This window comes from Homalodisca vitripennis, chromosome 3 (genome assembly GCF_021130785.1).
Source record: "Homalodisca vitripennis isolate AUS2020 chromosome 3, UT_GWSS_2.1, whole genome shotgun sequence".
Classification (NCBI taxonomy): Eukaryota; Metazoa; Arthropoda; class Insecta; order Hemiptera; family Cicadellidae; genus Homalodisca; species Homalodisca vitripennis.
The window spans coordinates 54,053,996-54,076,983 of NC_060209.1; the positions used below are offsets into that span (position 1 = coordinate 54,053,996).

General features: G+C 31.2%; 1 protein-coding gene across 1 annotated transcript in view; it reads right to left on the reverse strand.

Annotated features, from left to right (window-relative positions):
- Positions 1-22,638, reverse strand: part of LOC124356880 (non-symbiotic hemoglobin 1-like) — a 132,251-nt gene extending 109,613 nt beyond the window's left edge. Inside the window, exon 1 of the mRNA XM_046808154.1 lies at positions 22,452-22,638. The gene's annotated coding sequence lies outside the window, so the exon portion shown is untranslated. The remainder of the gene's footprint in view (positions 1-22,451) is intronic.
- Positions 22,639-22,988: the final 350 nt, after the last annotated feature.

Below are 22,988 nucleotides of genomic sequence, written 5' to 3' on the forward strand. Positions count from 1 at the left end.
ATTTATAAATTATATTAACAATGCAATTTTCTTTCAGAAGATCAGTTTAAAATGACCACTGTGATAGCACATAAAAAGTGAAAATTGATTATCAGATCAATTTGTTTCTCGTTAGAGAAGGGCATTCAATCAACGGCGAAGATTCAATTCAATTCTTCATCCACATATATGATTTGTACAATTAAAAAAAATACAAATATCTTGTTTTGTCAAGTAACATAATAGAGTAAAGTACAAACAACGCAAAGAAAAGGAAGAACGAGATATCTTAACTTTCAAAGTAAAAATGGAAAAGAACTATGTAAGCCAAAAATAAACTCTAGGAACTCTTTGAGGGACTACAACACTGCTTTTTAGGAGGTTCCTCAGTGATCTCTTAAATCCTCTGCTCTTATTCGTTCCGCTAACTTATTGAATAGCCGAATACCAAATTAAAACGGACTATTCTCAGACTTTAGGCCGTTCTGTGCTCAATATTCCCTATAAATAAGAACTTAATATTGTATCCCCTTACGATATATGATTATGACCTTCCGAAATAAAATTTTTAGTGAGTTGTAAACTTCAAATATCTGCATAAAAAGAAAGATAAGGATCAAGCAAGGATTTCTGTATGAATTCCGCTTGGTATTGCTAAATGTTATCTTGTTATTAAGTCTTTAGAAACCACCAATGAATGTTATTTTGCCTTAATAAAATTACTGATTAAATCTTAAAACAATATAATTTTTTACATGAATGACGTAACAACGTTTAATGTTCTTTTAAAATAAAAACGTTTAAAAAATAAAATAAAAATTATTGTACATTTCTAGGTTGAGATTTTATAGCTAAAATACAATATAGACAGTGAACTTTTATTTAAGATTATATTATGTACAAGTTAAACAATACGAAACAAGAGAGCTCAGCAATGGTTTTTATTATGTATCTAACCCGTTTTTAAATGTATAAATCAACATATACGAAAAATCGTTTGATATTGAATAATTAATGATAACCTGCTTTAGATCTTGACACCTCGTTTGTTAGACACAATCCACATATAACGTAAAAAATATGACAATGTAATGTATGTGTTAGGAAGTATGGCGTACTTTTCAATGGTTAAATCTACAATTTTTAATTATTGAAAACTCAAGATTTCAATAATTCGTAAATTTAAAAAATTTAACGTATCGTAAATTCAACTTTCAAAATTGTTGGTCTACCAAGAAAATAAGGTTCAACGTAACTTTTAATACAACCAGGCTCCCTACGGTTGCAAACATTCTGGCTAGTAAAAGTATGCTTTACACTGAGAACGCTGAATACTGCGTGTCTGAGGAAACTTCTCAACATTTATGTAGTCTGGTTATGACGTATTTATGATTATTTTACGTAAACTTTAAAGATACGAAACAAAAGAACACATCAATGTGTCTAACATGGTTTTAAATTTACAAATCAACGTATACGAAAAAATCGTTTAGATATAGAAAAATCTTTTGGTTTTAACTGGAACACCAGCTATGTAAAAAAAGTCTCCAAGTACTCCAAGTTCAAAAACAAACTAGGAAATATTCCTTATAAGAAAACGTTAACAATCAGGATTAAAAACAAACGTCGACTTCATAACTGAGAATTACACACCTCAGGTCCAAGGTAACTATAAGAGAGCAAGAGACTGAGTTCCCCTCTCTCCCGCTACCTCCTTGTACCTCCCAACCACCACTCCTCAGTTACTCCCTCCCCAACCTCTTCACTGATAAGTGCTGACTGCTTGCTCATCGCTTTCATTAAGGTTTGAGGACCTCCTTTGATAACACAAATTACACTCAAATAAACCCAAAAACGTTTTCTTAATCACGTATTGAAACTCATCTGTTAATTACTCTATAAGTATATTCATGTAACAATTTAGATGTTAAGAGCAGTAATAATTAGCTTGAGGAAATAATGATTCTTAGATTTCTATATATTTAATGTTTGCCTACAGAAACGAAACCGCTGGAGATAAAGCCAAAGTGTAATTAAAAAAATATTGTTTATATTACCTTTAATTTGGTGTAATGCAAACTATACGGTTGTATCTAATATTTTTAAGTTAAAAATATTTTTTGTTTCTGAACGCTTTTAGGTAAAATTTAGAATTTAATATGTTATTGAATAAAGTAACAATAAAATCCCTATTAAAACTGGGTTTTTTTATATTTTTAACATCCTGTATATTTACAGCAAGATAAATTGAAATTACGTTTGAAATTATTCGTATCAAGGCATCTTTAAAATAATGTACCAATTTGCCCCACATATACATTTAAATAATTTACTTCAAAAACCAGAAACCCACAAAAATACCTCTTACAGATTTTTTGGGAGGTTCCAAATAATTTGATCGAAATATTTGACCAAAATATAGGAGCGGGGTTCAGTTGAAACAGAACTAATTACATCAATTGTTATAACACTAAAAATAATATTTTTCTAGTTCACGCTGTATTTATAATTTCCACACGTACACTGGAAGTTCGTTTATTGACCAATATTCATTATGAATGGAATCATAAACACTTTGAAGGGACTTTTATTCATCAAATATGGATTATGATGCGTGAATACTAGAGCGTTTTACAACTGCTGTATTACTGGAAAAGATAGAAAACATATTATTTCAAACACAGTTAATAAAATATATAAACTATAATAATGCCGTACTAATTACATATCTCATTTCCCAGTTATAACAGTTGTTGGGTAACAGATCTGCAACTTGTTAAGAATCAGAACCTGAAGGGAGAAGTACAACCTACTTTTCTCAAAACTCACATAAATACACGCGCACGCACACACACATGTTTTGACAATGGTCACATGTCACAGGTAGCCAATGTCTTGTAAGCTGTTGTTGACATGTGGTACTGAACAACGGCAAGGGGGTTTCTTGCTCTCGGCTACTCTGGAAATGCTTTGAGATTACTTTCTTTGTTTTTTTTTTTTTTTTTTTTTGTTACTATTACATGACTAATATGTTCTTCATAATAATTTACAAATATTTATTCGATTATCAAACATCTGGTGCTATATTTCTAACACAGTAAAGTTGAAAATTACTTTTTATATACAAAATATAAATATACGAGTAATGTTGTTCTCTTATGTAATCATTAATTCTTATGAATTATTTTGTAATTTTACACTATACGTCAGGTAGAAATAATTATTAAAAAAGCGGAGCTTTTTTATGGAATTGATCTCTGCTTTATTTTATTTACAATTTTTCCTTCGAATACCGTAAAAAACATGGTTTGGGTGGAAAGATTTTCTAAATTATGAAACGTAATAATTTTCTTGCCTTAACCAATGAATACTCAGAACACCACTGGTTTGATTTCCCTTATCGTTTTAAAATGTATATTTCCTCCAACAAAAACTTAATTTTAGTTATTCTCGACGATTGTTAGGATGTTTTAAGTTTACGTTATATCAATTAATGACTTACTGACCATTAATTACCGAAATCACTTATGTTTAGTTCGCTTAGAAAAATTAGAGGGTAGTTAATTTTGTCAAAACTCAGTTAGAAACCTACATCCATAAGTTAACATTACTAGTTTATAATTATTACGTTAGGATTATTACGTAAATACAAAATTTTATGACATCTTAAAGCCAAGCGAGTGTCATATTATCAACTATCACGACTCAAGAAAGAGATAACAAATCCACATGATCTCTGATTTGGCATGAACCTTAATTTTCGGAGAATAAACTAATATTGTAATTGTTATCGTTCACAACCAAATTGAAACCATTTAACAATATGAGTTTTTTTATATTTACTAAAATTTATTACACTATAATTAATTTTAGATTTCAAAATGCAAGTAAATAGGTGAAAAGTAGAAGCAAAAGAGAAATAGAGAGCAGGTGATACCGAGTATGATTGGTGTGACGAAGATCGATACAGTGACTGTGGTTGTGTTATCACCACTATAACTGACAGGTGATACCGAGTATGACTGGTGTGACGAAGATCGATGCAGTGACTGTGGCTGTGTTATCACCACTATAACTGACAGGTGATACCGAGTATGATTGGTGTGACGAAGATCGATACAGTGACTGTGGCTGTGTTATCACCACTATAACTGACAGGTGATACCGAGTATGATTAGTGTGACGAAGATCGATACAGTACAGTGACTGTGGTTGTGTTGTCACCACTATAACTGACAGGTGATACCGAGTATGATTAGTGTGACGAAGATCGATACAGTGACTGTGGTTGTGTTATCATCACTATAACTGACAGGTGATACCGAGTATGACTGGTGTGACGAAGATCGATACAGTGACTGTGGATGTGTTATCATCACTATAACTGACAGGTGATACCGAGTATGATTGGTGTGACGAAGATCGATACAGTGACTGTGGTTGTGTTATCACTATAACTGACAGGTGATACCGAGTATGATTGGTGTGACGAAGATCGATACAGTGACTGTGGTTGTGTTATCATCACTATAACTGACAGGTGATACCGAGTATGATTGGTGTGACGAAGATCGATACAGTGACTGTGGTTGTGTTATCATCACTATAACTGACAGGTGATACCGAGTATGATTGGTGTGACGAAGATCGATACAGTGACTGTGGTTGTGTTATCATCACTATAACTGACAGGTGATACCGAGTATGACTGGTGTGACGAAGATCGATACAGTGACTGTGGATGTGTTATCACCACTATAACTGACAGGTGATACCGAGTATGACTGGTGTGACGAAGATCGATACAGTGACTGTGGATGTGTTATCACCACTATAACTGACAGGTGATACCGAGTATGATTGGTGTGACGAAGATCGATACAGTGACTGTGGATGTGTTATCACCACTATAACTGACAGGTGATACCGAGTATGACTGGTGTGACGAAGATCGATACAGTGACTGTGGATGTGTTATCACCACTATAACTGACAGGTGATACCGAGTATGACTGGTGTGACGAAGATCGATACAGTGACTGTGGATGTGTTATCACCACTATAACTGACAGGTGATACCGAGTATGAGTGGTGTGACGAAGATCGATACAGTGACTGTGGTTGTGTTATCACCACTATAACTGACTGGTGTACGAGGCTATATTTTAGTGCTTCTCTCCAAACAAACATCAACGACAGGAACTCGTCGCGCACGAATTTGAAATAGAATTATCGGACGTAACGTTTGTAATTCTACTTTGAACGCCTTAGCATATTATTCTTCTTCGTGTGAGTTTTATATTTAAACATTTAATCCTCAACTTTAGGTCAATTTCTCTGTCAAAATAACTATTTTCATTTTCATTGTAACTATTAGTTTTTTTATGATTTCCATAAGGCAGCCATATATTCGAGATTATCTTTTCCCCAGTCAATTTCAAAGGCAAGTCCTGTGACCGGTTCAAAACATCAATAGCATGAGTTAAATCTAACTGATTTTGGACTTTTATTGAGCCCTGAAAGTATTACTTACCAGGATAGGCATCATCAATCAGGATCTCAATAATCGTCACGGAATTATTCCCGAACACAAATGAATTATGAAGAAACTGTACAAAAGTTAGAATAGGACTTAAAATTGAAACACTTCCTTCGCAGAACTGTGTTTAGGGTTTTCAAATAACAAAATAATCAAAAAGTGATGTAGTAAGCTATCCAAGTGTCAAGCGTTAACAGATTTATACCAAGCTTGAACCCGTAAATAAGGCAAAACAAAAACAAAAAAACTAACAATTTAGTTATTTTATCTTTATGAATTAAGTTCTGCCAGGTATAATATTAAAGTTCTTCTCTAACTAAACATATATAAATGACATAAACATTGTTTGCAATTATAATTCTTAATTAGTTCCTGAAACCTAAATTTGGTATTATCTGTACTATTCTTGATAATAGCAATGTTGGAATAAAAAAATTATGTATATGGAACTATACTTTTGTTTGATATGCATTCATAAGCTATATACAATATATGCGATTGTATTAAAGGATTCCAAACCATTATTTAATTTTATATTTTCCAAACAATATTACTTATAATACAGTAATGTTACTGTATGTACACAAAACCTAGTTAATTCCAACCATTTGTCTTATATTTTACATAGTATTTTGATCTTTGCTATAGCTGAGGTTAAATAAATATACTGAAATATAAAATAGGTATCTTACGTTGAAATACTTAGGAATTTTACTTAGACTTTCTTAACTGTAACATTTTTTGTTATATCCCTTACAATTTTATTTTGATGGATGTTTTCAATCATTTCTGAAAAGATATTTACTTTTGGGTGTAAATCGGAAGCTAAAATATAACGTGTACTTGGAGGGAAAATATCAAATAGAGACTTTATGTCGCTTCAAGTACTACAGAAATGTGACGTTCCAAGCCGGATAAAGCTGACAAAGTAACGACAGTGTTTCTCTCTGTAGAGGATTCTCTAGCTTATATGTTTCCTCATACATGGCTCATTACCTATATCGTAAGCGTTTTAAAAGCTTCTGGATTACATATTTTTCGATAGTTGATTGAAATTATATTTGTGATATACTAGAAGTTACTCGTGGCTTTACACGTGATTTCCCATTTATAAACAGGTTAGTCGTAGGCATATCCTATTTATGTTACATTACGGCATAGTAACTACTTATGAAAGTAAGTGAAGATCACTGGAAGATATTAGAACCCTGGTTCTTTCCCTGAGTGGTTGGTCTTCATGAAAATGGTTCTTCTCTATTTTAGACATAATGGAATTAATCCGTAGTAAATTTATCTCAAATATTTTGTAACGATGGAAACCCATAGGCATCCTCAGGATTGTGACCGTGGATGGTCACATTTAATTTGTCTGTATACACCTCTTTAGAGCACATAAAACGTTTGTGCCATTTTTCTTGGACGTTAATGAATTAACATATAAAGCATACATATTTTAGGTTTCCCACACATTTCAATCCCTATTGAGTTTATGAAAATGCTTCAGTTTTATTAGTTTATGTCTTAATACGTGTGCTCAATTTCAAAAATCTAGCATCTCTGAAAGTTAAAGAATTAGTAATAATTTAACGAAATTATGAGTGCTTTGCATTTTATATGTTTTTTTATTATGTCCCCGTTATTAGGTATATAAATGTTATCAGCCCAAATAGTGTGGGGCAGTTTGCGGTATTTACTACTTATCATACTGCCAATATCTATATCAGTCACTATAATCTAATCATTTGTCTTCATTGGTTGGTGTACTGCTATTTATAGTTATATAAATAACTAACAATTCAATAACTGCATGAACATAATTTGGCGGTCTTTATTGTAATATGCTAATAACTTTGTATTCCAATATTTTAATAATAGGGTTATTAATAACAATAAGCTATTACTAATAATACTCAATAATTAAGCTATATTTTACGGTACTGGGAACATAGGGGTATTAAAGAACGGACTTTTACTTATATATAGACTTATACTTTTATATAATGCATTAACAATTTATTAATAAATGTAATATAAGATACATAAAAAAGTAATATACACAACTATGCATGTCTAGAAGAAACTATTTACTGCCACAGCGTACGTATGTAGTTGATTATATAACTAATATGACCAAACAAAGCCTCCAGGGTGGGACATTACGGTGGCTCACATCAGGTCTAATTAGTCTGTATAACTCAAGACCGGAGACTAGCCTAGGCATACGTAACAATATTACAACACAACAAGGAAGAATATGAAAATTGCAACTATATGTCAATGTGACGTTAAAACGAATATATATACTTTGAGTCGAAGTATTGAGTCTTAATTTAAGTATTCCAAACGCATTGAAAACACGTAACATTTAAAAATCTTGCAACACTAAAATAATATCGTTCTTAGATTGCAACACAAATACTCGATTTATAAAAGAATAATTGTCAAAGCTTTTAAGAATATAAACGCTTGTCTTATTATTTGATCATATGATACGGAATTCGCCACATATTTTGCTCACTTCAGAATATTTGTTTAATCTATGTAATAATAATAAAAATATGGGCCGCTTAAATGCGCAGAAATTGATTTCTCCTTGAAGCCTGTATAGTTTATTCTTTTTGTAATAAAGTAAAAAAGCACAAAAACATCATCTTTAAAACTATGGCTTAAGTCCGACAAACATTAGGCATGCTGAGAAAGCATAAGAATACAAGAAGTCTTATTTAGAAGACTTATGCTAACGTTACTTATTCAAGGGCTAAAATGGATTTCAGGAGATAAATAAATGGACTGTAAAACTATGTAAACAAGTTCCTAAACTTAAGCCATCACTTAAACAGTTGTATGTTTCATGAGAAACATAATATGAACGAACTAACTCCAAGCTGGTATGGCGTTTTCACTTCCAATACCATCTATAATAATTATAGATGGTATTATTATTATTTATGATAAGAGAAAACCGTAGGATCTTTTGTATTTTACTTCAGCTAAACACAATACTTTTCAAAATAATCGTTCAATATGAAATACTTGGATATAATTCAATTCCTCAAATTCTTTCTTTTTTTGTAGTGAAATAAAACTCTTCAGACAACTTTTGAATCAGTTGCATGTGGAGCGCACCCGCCTAGATTTATACAAATTCTACCTTATGGTTTTGCTTACATATATTCAGACTATAAAATTTTATTGAGTACTAAAGTATTACTCCTCGTTGGATGAAGATTCTTTTATTTCCATTGTCAGCTTTCGAGAAATGGTGTTACCTATTTTGTACGTAAAAAGCGAGAAGGGCTCGAAAAAGGAGGATGATGATATTCACTTCTGTCTTGATTGGCAAACAAAGACTCCTTTGAAACCCCAGCAGCGCTTGAAACGTTGTATTATTTTCTCTTTCACAGTTCTTACAAATTGACATATCTAGATAGATCTCTTGTGCGATACTTGTGGCTAAATAAATATATAAATATCTTGGCATTATCATATACAAGTTTTTACTGTCAGGGTAATTGAAAATGATTAAACATTTCGTAATTTAAATCGCGTTGGTCTACAAAGACAAAACTATTGCTGTACAAACTATATGAAAACCAACAGGAGCTCTACTGCAATAGGCTGAGCGTGAGCAAAGCCCATGAACTTGGAGATAGGGAATTATATATATATATATATATATATATATATATATATATATAATATATATATATATACATTGAATAAATGTTTACAAATAGCAATAGCCAAATTTTATGTCAATAGATATTGAATCACAAACAGTACTTGCTCCGCCGAGACTCGAGTCCGGATCTCTAGCTTGCCGGGTGAGTACGGTACCACTACACCACAGAGCCATTACGTTTTACGATTTTATTGTTTTGTCTTTTTATTTCCAATAAATATTGTCCACTGTATGTAAATACTGCTACAGGTCATTGAAATTTTGTATGCTACCTGTTACGGGGCGCGTGGTGAGGTGTACTCCTAACTTGTATGTGAAATAATTATACCCTTTATCCCTTAGTAGGTTTGTTTTGTAGAACAAAATCTACATTCTCATATTTATCTATCAATACGGATATGATTTTCTACCAATTGAGTTAAAAAAGAGTTTCTTGCTAATAAGAAAACTGCTTCTCAATAATACAAGCAAAAGTATTAATTGCTTGTGGAGCTTAATTTAATTTAAACACAGGGTGATAACTTATTCAATACTGTACAATGTATTATCTCATAGGGCTAAATTACAACTGAATAATCGAGTTTGCTACACAATATTTTGAATAGCTGAATATCATAATTTTTTTTTATTTTTTGTATATAATCTATCCAGTTCAGTTCTATATTTTTAGAAATTCTACAGTTTTATATTAATTTTTATTTTCTGTTTTTTATATTGTGTTATGTTCCACATTTGACTCTTAAAGCACTTCTGAATCATCAATCGAATCTCAGAATACACTAAAACTAATCGTAGGATAAACTTTAGTGCTTAAAGGTAGGATTTGAGCCAGCAAAATGGAGACGAATTCAATAGTTGAAACCGTTTTCTAGAATGATGTATAAACGCTATAATGTGGAACGTAAAACGCTGTTTGGAAGTCAGGCTAAATAGTATCTACCTGTAGTCGTCATTTAACCGCAGACAGTTGCTGAAACTACGACAGAAATTATGTGCAGAGGCCGCTTTTTTATTCTGCATTTAGTTACCACTATTCCAAGGGATTTTAATCCATTTTTGGTGTGACCTCATGTAGAGATCTGTTCATATTTAGGTTTAAAATAGTCTATACTATATCTATTTCATAGGCTATTTTGTAAACGATGTGTGTAGTAGAAAAGTTGACATCAGGGGCAACTGAGCTGAAATTGTTGTTCTGTCAAACTCTATTGATGATCAACAAAGCATTTTTACTCACGAACTCGTAAGTTAAATACAAAATGTACAAATTTTCAGTGAGAAACAAATTATTTGTTAAATATTTACGAAATTCTTGTAATGAAGTACACGATAAAACATTTTAGAGTGAAAATAATGATTTATTGTAATTGAAATTACATATGAGTTCTTATTTTTTAAAATCTGTGTGTGTGTGTGTGTGTGTGTGTGTGTGTGTGTGTGTGTGTGTGTGTGTGTGTGTGTGCGCGCGCGCGCGTGTGTGTGTAAATAACTTAAAAACTATTGGACAGATAATTTAAATTGTACATAGAAATGTTTTTGGGTCCATCATATGGGCCTAACCTTATGTTGAAATTCCCTCTGGGCTACGCTCCACTGGTCTTTGAAACTGCCTTTTGGCTTAATCAGGTGATAGTAAATGTTTGGAAATATTTGTAGAAATATAAGAACACAATCATATGTTCAATTAATTGAATTACCAATTTTAGCATTTTTTTTATTTAGTTATGTCTACTGTATAGTAACAACACTTTTAATTGAACCAGATAACAAAATAAGTTTAAGAAAAAATATACTTTCACTGCATGTTTTAACAAATGTTAAATACGCACTGTTTTATCATTAGTGTAATGCGGATATTAAAGACAAAGTTACTACTTAACGTTTGTTAATGTTTTTGAAAGACGTCAAAGTCGTTAATGTATTTCTTTTTAAATTAAAGTAGACCTTTTAAAAAAAAATCTAATATGGCCCCAGAAATACTATATACTGGAATAAACAACAATGGCCATAGGTTTATAGGTACTTCGCAGACATATATTCTACGTGAATATATTTTTGATTGAGGCATCAACACAAAATCAAAATTTTCGTTTAAAAATTATGTAGAGCCCCATTATTCATTACACATCCTGAATGTGGTAACCGAAAATCTAAGAACATCGACTGTAGGACTCTTCCAAGCTAGCCTAAAATGTTTGGTTACTGAAATCTTTTTTATGAAATATTGGATAGAATATCTAGTTATTTCACATTATTTATAAAAACTTTTTCACTCTCCGACCTTCCAGGGCTCCAAACCACTCCTCTTTAAACCTAAATATAAATCCGATCTGCAGATTGGAATATTTTTCAGTGACTTACTTAACTCAGTAGTGTTTATAATGTGATTTAATTAGAATATGCAATTTAATGTCCCTGTTATTCAGAAGAAAACTGCGTCCAAAGCCGCGGCCATCAGCTAGTACATAAAAAAGTTAAATAATGCATCATCTTCATAGTGTAATTCAAGAGAAAAATTAGAGTATTTCTGAAAAAAACCATTTAAGTTATCTTATATAATAAATAAAAAAGCAACATTTTATTTCTTATTGCTAGTTATAATGAATACATGATATGTAGGTAAGATTAGGTATCTCATTACAGACTTCTCCTAGCATATGATAAGGAGGGCCCCATCGAGGATTATGGATGAGTAAGTTAAAACTCGATCCTGCCTATAACTTAACGAAGTTTCTTGCAAAAAATGTCCAGAGCTCTGGACGTTTTGAAGATCTTGTGTATAGTTTGCTAACGCGCAGTCTCATCCTATGGAGGAGCATGAAATATCGTCAAATCCGATGTTATTTATCTATAAGTGAAACATCATGCAAAATGTTAAGCCCTTAGCTCGATTTTTCACAAAATATCCTGTGGATGAATAAAAAGTTTATAAGTCACCTGTCGCAATGGAATGAAGGTGATCTGAAAGACAAGGGCTTAGTTTCTTTCTGTCCATAGTATAAAAGAAAGTGTTACAGCCCAGACAGGTATCATGTGTGATATTATAAGAAAAAAAATCTTGAGACTCAAAGACTTTAAAGCTTAGTTACAAAAAACAATAATTACATAAACCATTGCATTCAGATTTACACATTTCATCAACGAACGAATTCTGTAAAAATTAAGTGTATTCGTAATGCAGAAAAATCCTAGATCATTGAAACATTGAAAGCCTTGGAAACTATATCGTTAGAAGATTCAACGCGGAATAATCCTTAAGGCAATGCTGGCTTTCTGTTCAGTCAGTAGTTAACGAGATAAAATTTGGTATAACATTGAATTTAAAACATCTCATACACAGAACATCCAGGGACACAGAATTTAGGTGACTAAGACTATTATTATATCCAGAGAACCAATATCCAAAGAACTGGCATAGGACCGAGTGGATGGAAGTTTGAGAGCTCTGTTTTACTCTGTCTATGGTCAAAACATAATCGTAAAATTATTGGACGCTTGCATATATATTAATAAAATAAACAGTTATTAATTAAATCCAAGAGATGGTCATACTCCATTCGTAAACAAGTTTAAAAGTAGTTCGCTCTCTTGCGTCCATGACACCATCCTAGCTGAGTATAGTGAAAATATTTAAGACTAGACAGTAACAATAGACTAAAAGAAAACTTAATACATACGAGTAACTACTCTATCATACCAAATTTGGTCAACAGCTCTCTGTTTTGTTTGTTATCAACCAACATATATGAAGAAATATGAAAAGAAGGAAATTTGTTGCTATTACATTTGACTTACATTGTTTTATGTATTTGGATAGATTATTAATTATTGGGATTATGAAACTAATTACTTTGTTTTCGGTAAAACATCAGTTAGTATGATAAAAATTAGGTTGAATTTTTTTCTTTATTATATAAATTATGCAAAACAGTTTATAATATTGTATTATATATTTTTTTTTGAACAAGGTGTTTCTCATGTTTTATTTTATTTTAGGCGGATACGCATTAAATAGTTTGTTAACCTTATGTTTCCATTGAATTTTGAAGGCCTAACAGTTACTATTTATTCTCCATATGTCAAAGGTTGGCATTCAGGTCGGGTTGAATGTAAATCCCTTCAACTCGCAATCCGTCAAAGCTAAACTAGAGATTTCCACTGGCTTTACTAACAGATTCCTTTTTCATTGGTTTCATGAAAGCTTGTTTCTGCAGATTTGCTATCTATTTATTCGATAGTCACTTATATTCATTCAATCGAAATATTTTCAAAACAAGGTATCCACCTTTTTAACTGTACTAGGAATACTCAGTATAATAGTGGCTTAATATTTATTCCTTTTAAAATTTATTTAATTCTGGCAGCCATCGCCATAAATAAGAACCCGGTTTGTGGTTACAAACTTATGCAGCCTGGATTATAGTATAATGTTTTCAAATATAACTATAACTAATATATTTTATGATTAAAGAAAGGTAAAGTTGACAAATCAATTAATTGTGTAAGTGAGTTTACAATGTCGATACATAATATGACAACAGAAACTTATTCCAGTTACGTCGTTGTTATCAATTAAGAGGCTACGCGAGACGAAATATTTCTGTGGATAAACAGCAAGCTTCATCATAATGCTGATACTTTCTTGCACTTATTGTTGGTCTCCTCTTAAAATTCAATTTCATGACAGCATTTTGCCGAACTGTCTAAGTGAAGCTTTATTTTTGATTAAATTAAAACATTTCAAGACATGCAACGTCCACGTGGCTGTACAACTATTTAATTTAGTTAATTTTGTAAATCTAACTGTAAGTGATTGTAGTCTTAGCTAATTCTTGGAATATACTCGTTCTGCAACACAAAATACAACATTACACTATTCTTCACAAAGCTTAGACTTGCTTTGCTAAATAATCTTGGCAACTATGTTTCAACAGTAGATTACATTTCTCGAATTTTAAAATACCTCATAATAATTTGTTTGACTTGAAAAATTCAATTTCAATTTCAATATATATATAATTTTGTACAAGATTTACGCCATATTTTTTATTGTTGTTTCCTACCCAGGGATGAACCAAAGAGATGTATATAAAGAATTAAGGAAAAGATGGTTTTTAAAGATAGTGTCTAGGAGATGCCTCCTCTTAAATAAATCCAATGAAATCTTTGAATACAACTCAAAGCAGGGTTCAATGACCTGGAAATATGCCTCACATCTCTTATTCCTTTATGTTGATATTCAAAATTTATTCTCTGTGTTTTTTCAGTGGCCATATTTTAAATCTGATTGTTCGATTGCATTCCGATGTTTATTTGTGGTTTCGTTTATTTTGTTCTTACACAGCTGGCAATAATTCTTATGCTGTATTATAAATACCCATTATACAAACGTAAGAACCTTGTGCCCTCTCTCATTTGTTATTATCTTTTGGTTACACTTTGCAGGAGCAGATGAAATTCAATTGTAATCGAATACAAATTAGTACAAGTAAACGCTTAAACAAATTTATGTTAGGATTATGTAGAAAACATTTGGGCAGAAATTAGAGGTTTAAGAGAAAGGCCTAGGTGTTTGAAACCTTCAAATAAAAACACGGTTGAAAGAAAGTTAACGGCCGGTACAGATTGAATCTAAAGCTTGAAGTGTTAATCAAACTTTCTCAGCCAAGCCTCACAAACACTGCAGTTAGTAGAATCGAAAGCCGCTATTAAATTCTAATTTTGATTTTTTAAAGTGAAATATTTTATTTTTTAGTTTATTAGGTAACCCAATGAGTGATGTTTTATTATTTGCGTTTCTGTTAACTACATTACGTGTATCAACTTAACCCTTATTCTGTAATTTCAATACTTAATCTTCTAATATTATCATATTTGAAAAATCAACTGAAGTTTATACATTATTTACATTTTAGTTATACAATTATTTCCTTTTGTTATTATTAAGTAATACTCTTCTTTCTCGCTTATATTCATTTATTAACCATAAGTTTTCTGATAATTTGTAAAACTATTTTTATTAAAAATGTAGGTATACTATAACTTATGCTTATAGTATAGTCAAGTTTAGTCTAGAAATATGTGTAGCTAGTAATATATAGTTTGTTGGTTGACACCACTATTATATGTTATTATCTTCGTTTACACTTTATTCCCCAGAATCCTGCTGAAGCCTAAAGGGAGGTAAAATTATTAAAATTGCGTAGCAAAATCCAATCAGCAACAGTCACACTATGTTTTATTTCTCAAGGGGATGAATTATGGGACAAATGCTCTGTACTTAACAATGCGCTACTGCTAGTAGTCTTAAACTTACTTAAAATTACTTCGTTAGAAATTATGCCTTTGATAATTATCTACTATGAAGAGGTGGAACGTTGGTCAGTATGGAGCCGAATGTAGCCTTAATTTTTCTAAATGACAAACCTATGAACACAAGCTTATTTAAAAATTATTATTTCGTCATGAGATAATCTTCAGTTGTTCCCTTGGTTAGAGTTTTGATATTTTTAATAAATTCCGTATAAATTTGAGGAATATTTATAAGTACGGGCAAAAATGATAGAAATATATTTTCTAAACTCACAAAATGGTTACTACAGATTCTACTATTGACATGCGATGTGCTTTATTCGTTTTCTGATTCTTGTTGAAGCTATGAAAATATAAATAAAATTTAAAAAAATTAATTGTCATAGTAGTACAGGAACTTACATTGAAGACTCTTGGAGCAACTGGAAAAGTTTTAATAAAGTTTTAAGTTTTAAAGTTTCAATGGTTTATTTTTGGACGAGGCCTTTCGAAACCAAGGATTTCACCATCAGGCAACTCCACAAATAAATAATTAAATATAATAAATACACTCTTTTGTGGAGTCACCTGACGAAGAAACCTATGGTTTCGAAAGGCCTCGTCCGAAATAAAAATTGAAAAAGTCTTGTTTTTATTAGAATATAGTAATATTTATAAACTCAAATATATGTAGATCAGATTATGTAATAATAATGAGTAATAACATTAATTTGTGTTACTCTCTTTTTTCCATATTCTGATAATTTTCAGTTCACCCATATTTGTTTTTTTTTTTTTTTTTTGTCAAAACTATTGAGTTCACCTTCAAATATAGTATTTTTTAAATATTAATTTCTAATAGCTTCATCATTTTGCGAACAAAACACTTTTTTACATGCTTAGCTTAAATCCATGCTTTCTACACGCTTATCTAATCTGCTTTCTGCTCTAACTATCTTTCCTCCTCGCATTGAAAATTGTTATTGTATTGTAATTAATACTTTTAATCGGATAGAATTTAAATCTTTCATCTTTTAACAACTATATGAACTAGTAATCTTAATCTTTTGGATTACTTTGACTACTTCGATTTCAATTACATTTCAAAGACATTGCCAAACACGTATAATTCACACGCCAAGTAGTTACTATTTTATTGTGCGAATAACGTTCGTTACCGTGTAAATAGGCACATGTATTGGAGTAACGTCATACGTAGTTGTGACACAACGTCACATGAAACATAACGATGACACACGTAACGTGACGTCTGCGGTATTATTCGGTGCTGATTGGAATGTTACACAAGAGGATTTGCTCGACGCTGATGAGCTACGACAATGGTTCGTTCAATATTGTCTACATCTGCCTTGCAGGTATAAAGTGGTTTTGATCTTTGTCACTGATATTAAAATAATGAAAGCACGTCTGAACAGAGTGGGAGGCCAACCATGGATATGAACTTCACGGAGATTGGGATTAATATCATATGTACAATTACACAGCCAAAGTTTAAATCACTAGATTAAGTTAGCCTTTCCATCCAATCTCTTCACTTTGTCTTCACACAAAACTTTCTTTGTTTATTCTTTACTATTTGAGCGTGTTTCTCCAATAAAACATACAGTCAATTTCAAACAAAGATCATCATGATATTTAAAACACTGAAAACTAGGATTTATTTCTTAGCCTATGCAAATAGTTGAACAACTTTGTATAACCTAGATAATAAGTACTCAACTTCTTATTGCAGGATTCTTGTTCATTAATTTTACAAATTTGAATGTAAAGTATTTGTAGCGTGATATATTCAGTGAAACACCGGTATAATTTAATTTTTTTCTTATCACAAATGTAATCTCGAGAGCCTGTAATATATAAAATGCGCAGGGGTTCTCGATAATCCACCAGCTGCAGAAGATTAGATCTGTTTCCACTAAATGAAACAACTTTAATCGCCGCAGTAAACAGTTTACGCCACAACACGCACCCGTTTGTGGGGTTTCTAACCGTCCATTTTATACATCCCAGCTCAGTTCTCTTTGACTTTAACCATGAACGTGTCAAATTAAATATAGTTTATTAACCTAAACACGTGTCAGAAATAATTCCTTGAGCATTGCCAGAATGAAATATAAAACTAGAATCTGTGTTTGTTGTAAATAACAAACAACTTTAATCGCCGCAGTAAACAGTTTACGCCACAACACGCACCCGTTTGTAGGGTTTTTGATCGTCCATTTTATACATCCCAGCTCTGTTCCCTTTGACTTTAACCATGAACGTGTGAAATTAAATAAAGTTTATTAACCTAAACACGTGTCCGAAATAATTCCTTGAGCATTGCCAGAATGAAATATAAAACTAGAATCTGTGTTCCTGTAAATAACAAACAACTTTAATCGCCGCAGTAAACAGTTTACGCCACAACACGCACCCGTTTGTGGGGTTTCTAACCGTCCATTTTATACATCCCAGCTCTGTTCCCTTTGACTTTAACCATGAACGTGTGAAATTAAATAGAGTTTATTAACCTAAACACGTGTCCGAAATAATTCCTTGAGTATTGCCAGAATGAAAAAGAATTCGTGTCCGTTGTAAATATAGGAAAAATAAAAAGTTAGGTTCATATTGGCAAATAACTTTTGAAGAACTTCTTTTGTATGTAAGTAATATGCTCCAAGTATAACCAAAATAAAATACAAACTATAATAACATATTATTTTTACAAGTTTGTGCATCCTTACGAATAGTCGAATAAACAATATGCCGTGTAAATATTTCCAGCATAAGCTAAATATTAGTCTATACCTTGTGTCACAGTGAACCAAATGGTGTTAAAGTTATGTTAATACTTCCTTCCTTGACAAAGAACCTAAAGAATGCTATTGACCATAGTAGTAGAATGTCTGCCAGTTCAGGAAAGTTGCTTCTAGGACGTGGGAGGAGATCGGGCAACAGTGGATTTGTGGATAACAAATAGTAAGTATGGTAATCCCTGAAGATCAGTGTTGATTACTCCCTCTCTTCCAAAATGCAACAAGAAATATTTCAATACTATGAATAGATTCTTAACCCTTACATCAAATCATCGCTTATGTAAGCGTTTGGGTGATTGCAATTCCACTTGATACATACTTAATATTGCCCTTAACCAAAGCATTACCATTTGTAGGAGAAGAACTTATGGGTGAAAACAGGTTTGAAATTACACTAATTTCTATTGGCCAGATCTCGAAATTTCAAAGATAATAAATTAAGCAAATGTAATAGTACTTTAGTTTGAATCGAGATTCATTTGAATGGAATGTGTGTTCTACTCCTGAGTCAAAGTTTCTCTTTTGTCTCTAACTTATTTCGATTGAAGTTAAATACTGATCTTTGATTCGTCTGAACCGATTTCTAATATATTCAATGTCAGAAACTAAAACTCTTACTATTGTTTCTGCATTATTTTCAGATAATTTTTGGTTTTGTAGAACTTTTTTATTGTCACGATGCTATGCCCTGTTAACTGACTTACGGGGACCGTGCAAGGGGGTTTCTCACTTCAGCTATAGGCACTAGTCGTCTACCACACCGCAATGAGTGCTACAAGAGAAACCTCTTTTTTTAATGTCAGATGACTTATACTGCAGTATTAATATAAAAATATCAGTAATAAACATAAATTCGTATGGTTTTTAAATTTTTACCTTTTCTTTAAAGTTTGTAACGTTCTTAGTTCTTTTAACTTATTAATACTGTTTGTTTGTATGGGAGTTAATGTTGTTTAATTGTTTATGATCTATTGCAATCTAAGACGATTGAACTATTGGAGAAAAATAAAACAGAATTAATTATTACTAGTTTAAGGCATTATCAATATGGAATTGATTTATTTTTAAAAGGGGCCACATGATGATGAACTAGATATTGTTCAAAATATAGAGTAACAGATTTTTTAAATTTTTTTAAGCCACGACTGACAACTTTGGAGTGATTATTTTTAGTCCCAAAAAGACAGTACGGAGAGCAAAATCGTTGGTTCGACCGCGTGAGTCACAGTGGTATCTACTGACTGCCAAAGTCAAAGTTACGGGAGTTTAATTTCCTAATTTGAATCAGATTTATTTTTTAGTATATCTCTACACAGCTTCCAAAACATTGCAGCAATATTTAATCAAATATATGTTCTTCTTCTCCAAGAACGTACCATTAGTTGCATTGTTATGTTGAGAAAATTCATGAGGTCTTAAAAAACTTTGAAAGATTTTTGGGGCCCCTGCAGGGCCACAGGTCATTGAAGGCCTGGAGTAATGTTCCCCAGTGTACCCCCATTTCGGGGCTTCTTAAATTAAGAGCTCAATAACGAGACAAGTGTTCAATATTTTGTACCTCCAGTCAAGAATAGAATAGTTAGGAAGGTAATTTATTACAATGTTTTTCTATTTATTTCAGTTTTATACTCAAAACCAGTACCCCTGCAACTATTTGAAGCTGTAATCAATGTAATAACTACAAGTATTATGTATAGAAAATTATTTGCTTTGTAATCGTAAAAACAACGAGCTAATTTTAATGTAACTTCCATTATTGTGTAGCTGTACTGGTTAGCTTATAGTTACCTTTCAAACTCGGTATTTAAACTTTTTGAACGGATTTTAGCTAACACAGATTAAAAAAGGAAGTAAATATTATCAGTTTTATAAATATATATATATATATATATATATATATATTTATCGCAAAAAGTATATATATATATATATATATACTTTTTGCGATTCAAAGTTTATTGAAATTATATATATATATATATATATATATATATATATATATATTATGTTCACATTTTTAAATTACGAATACTTAATGTAACGAAGAGAACGATTCCGGAGGTTCTTGATGTCACTTGTGTGCCTAGTTAGAGAACTAATCTAATCGTAAATAATATACGCGAAAATTTGGAATTTTGTGTTTTGTGAACCAAAATAAAAATCTTTTAAGACTAATTAGTAAATATTTTGAATTGTGAGAAAGTTTTGCATGAACGCTGATATAATACATAACGCAATTGTAAATACTCCCGATCACAATCATCGCAGGGCGCAGGAATACGAGTATTGCATCATAAGTGCATTCCATAAGTTAACTACGTACTCTGATTTTAGGATTCCTAACAAGCCTAAATACTAATAGTACAAGTTACTGAAACAATGATATATCTCAGAAATTTCAAAAAAAATTTCCGTTATTTTCTGTATGCATTAAATACTGACTTTAGGTATTGTAAACACTTGTTTTTAAGGTTGATCAGTTGATTTTGGATTTAGAAAATACTTATTCTTTTAAATCTGCCCCCATTTAAAAAATCTGTTTATATGAAAAAATACATAAATTATAACACTCCACATGAAATTACAAGAATTTCAGGTAATTTTTTAATCAGGCTCTAATAGAATCTGTCGAAGAAAAAATTAAACGATATTATAGTACGTACATGAGGTATAGCTACAGGGACTTTCATGTATGTTATTTATAAATTGTTTATTTTGTTATTTTATTTTTAGTTATAAAAACTGACTGATATTTTTATTAATATCATATCAATAAATTTACATTTCTATTCTAGTTAATATTTTGGTATTACATTTAGCAAAACTATTTAGTTTGAAGTAAAACAACATTTTGGTATTGAAATTACTCATGTTTAATTTACGTTACTCAGTAATTTTCTAAACCATCTCAAACACTATAAAAGTGCAGCATGTTCCTGGAGTGTTGTGGTAGACAGTTTAATAGTGCCTGCAATATGTGCGATGCACCACGCAGTTCACGATTTAGGTTAACTATATGTTCTGAAACAGGCCAGTTGTAATATCAATCACCTTTTAAATACAGTTTTTTTATAAATACTTATTCAAATAGGAGTAAAGACAAAATTAGCAAATTGAAAAACTGTACTTGACGTTTTGATACGGCCACTTATTTGATTTCCTTCAAATAACAACTTTGCGATTTAACACTGGAGATTTAGAAAAAAGGTTTTACTTCATTTTAAACTGAACTAAATTTAGATGTCATTAACCTTTTAGTTTTGAACTGTATAATTTTTTTAATAATACTTTACGTTATTAAACTTTATGAATTGAAACTGACCTTTAATATTCTGGCTGCCCGATAATTTACTCATCCTTATGCTAAATTAACTAAATAAAAGACAATTCCCTTGTCCACGTCTACAGTATAGTGATGTTAATTGTAGATCTAGTCCATTTTCCAAGTGTATTCAATGCTTGTATACAAGGTTGTACTTTTATACTGTACACAGAACAAATTATCTGCCTGTTAAATATATTTCATTAAATCTTACTCAAGAGTTTACATAACTTCCAAAATGGATTAAAGATTATCACTAAATCTGATATATATTTTAAATTAAGAAATTACTTATAGAATAAACCCCAATTAGGTAGCAGTAAACTATTTAAACTAAATTGTATTGCAATTGCTGTATTTACAATAGAAAGAATCTAATACATCATATAAAGAGATAAGCTTAAATCTTTGAAATGCACCGTAAAATACTATTTCACACTATAAGTTTATGTAAAGTAATAAAACCCAGTTTATAAGTAGTATAAATATATTTCACTTTAACTATTAGAGGCGAACGTTCCTTTTCATCAGCATATAAAGTATAGTTTTAAGAAAAACCCGTTTCTCATAATTATTTTATAGTATTTCAATATATTTCAAATAACTTAAAACCAACATGCTATTATAATTTCTATTGAGACATGGGTGATGTGGTCTATATTTATGTACACCGTGCTTTATAGGTTTTAAAATTTGTTTAGTTAATTTTAGCAAGATAAAATAACATTTTTTTAAATTAATATTTAAATATATTTCAGTACGTGATACGTAATTAGCTTATTATTTTATAAATAAAGTTTAATACGTATTGTCACTTACCCGGCTAAGCACAAGTTATCTTCAAAACTAAACAGACTTAAATTGCAACAAAGAATTACAAATAAAACACGTTAATAGAAACAGTTAACGGTTTCGTATAAATCACAAGAATGTTGTTGAAAACTAAATTGGAAACTACGATCGCGCATTCCCACGTAAATCAGCGGTGGTGTGTTCCCACGAGAGGTGAGCGAGAAACTGACAGTAGTGAAGTGAGGGGAGGTAGAGACCTCCCCTTCCATCTAACTCTTGATTCTCCTCCTCCCCCTCCAACCTCTCCTCAATCCTCTACTCTGATAAGTGCTAGGCTGGCTGGCTCATCACTTTCAATAAGTGTCTATAGACTTACTTTGATTATAATTTGTTACTTACAAGTAAATTCGTTTTTGAGTTATTTATCGACTAATAAAACAAAATAGTGGGTTGATAATATCGAAAACAAACTATGTAAGGGTCATATGTATTTTATTTTCAATAAATAAGTATATGTATAATCTGTTACTGTTTAATTATCACTGTAGGAATAAAAATATATAA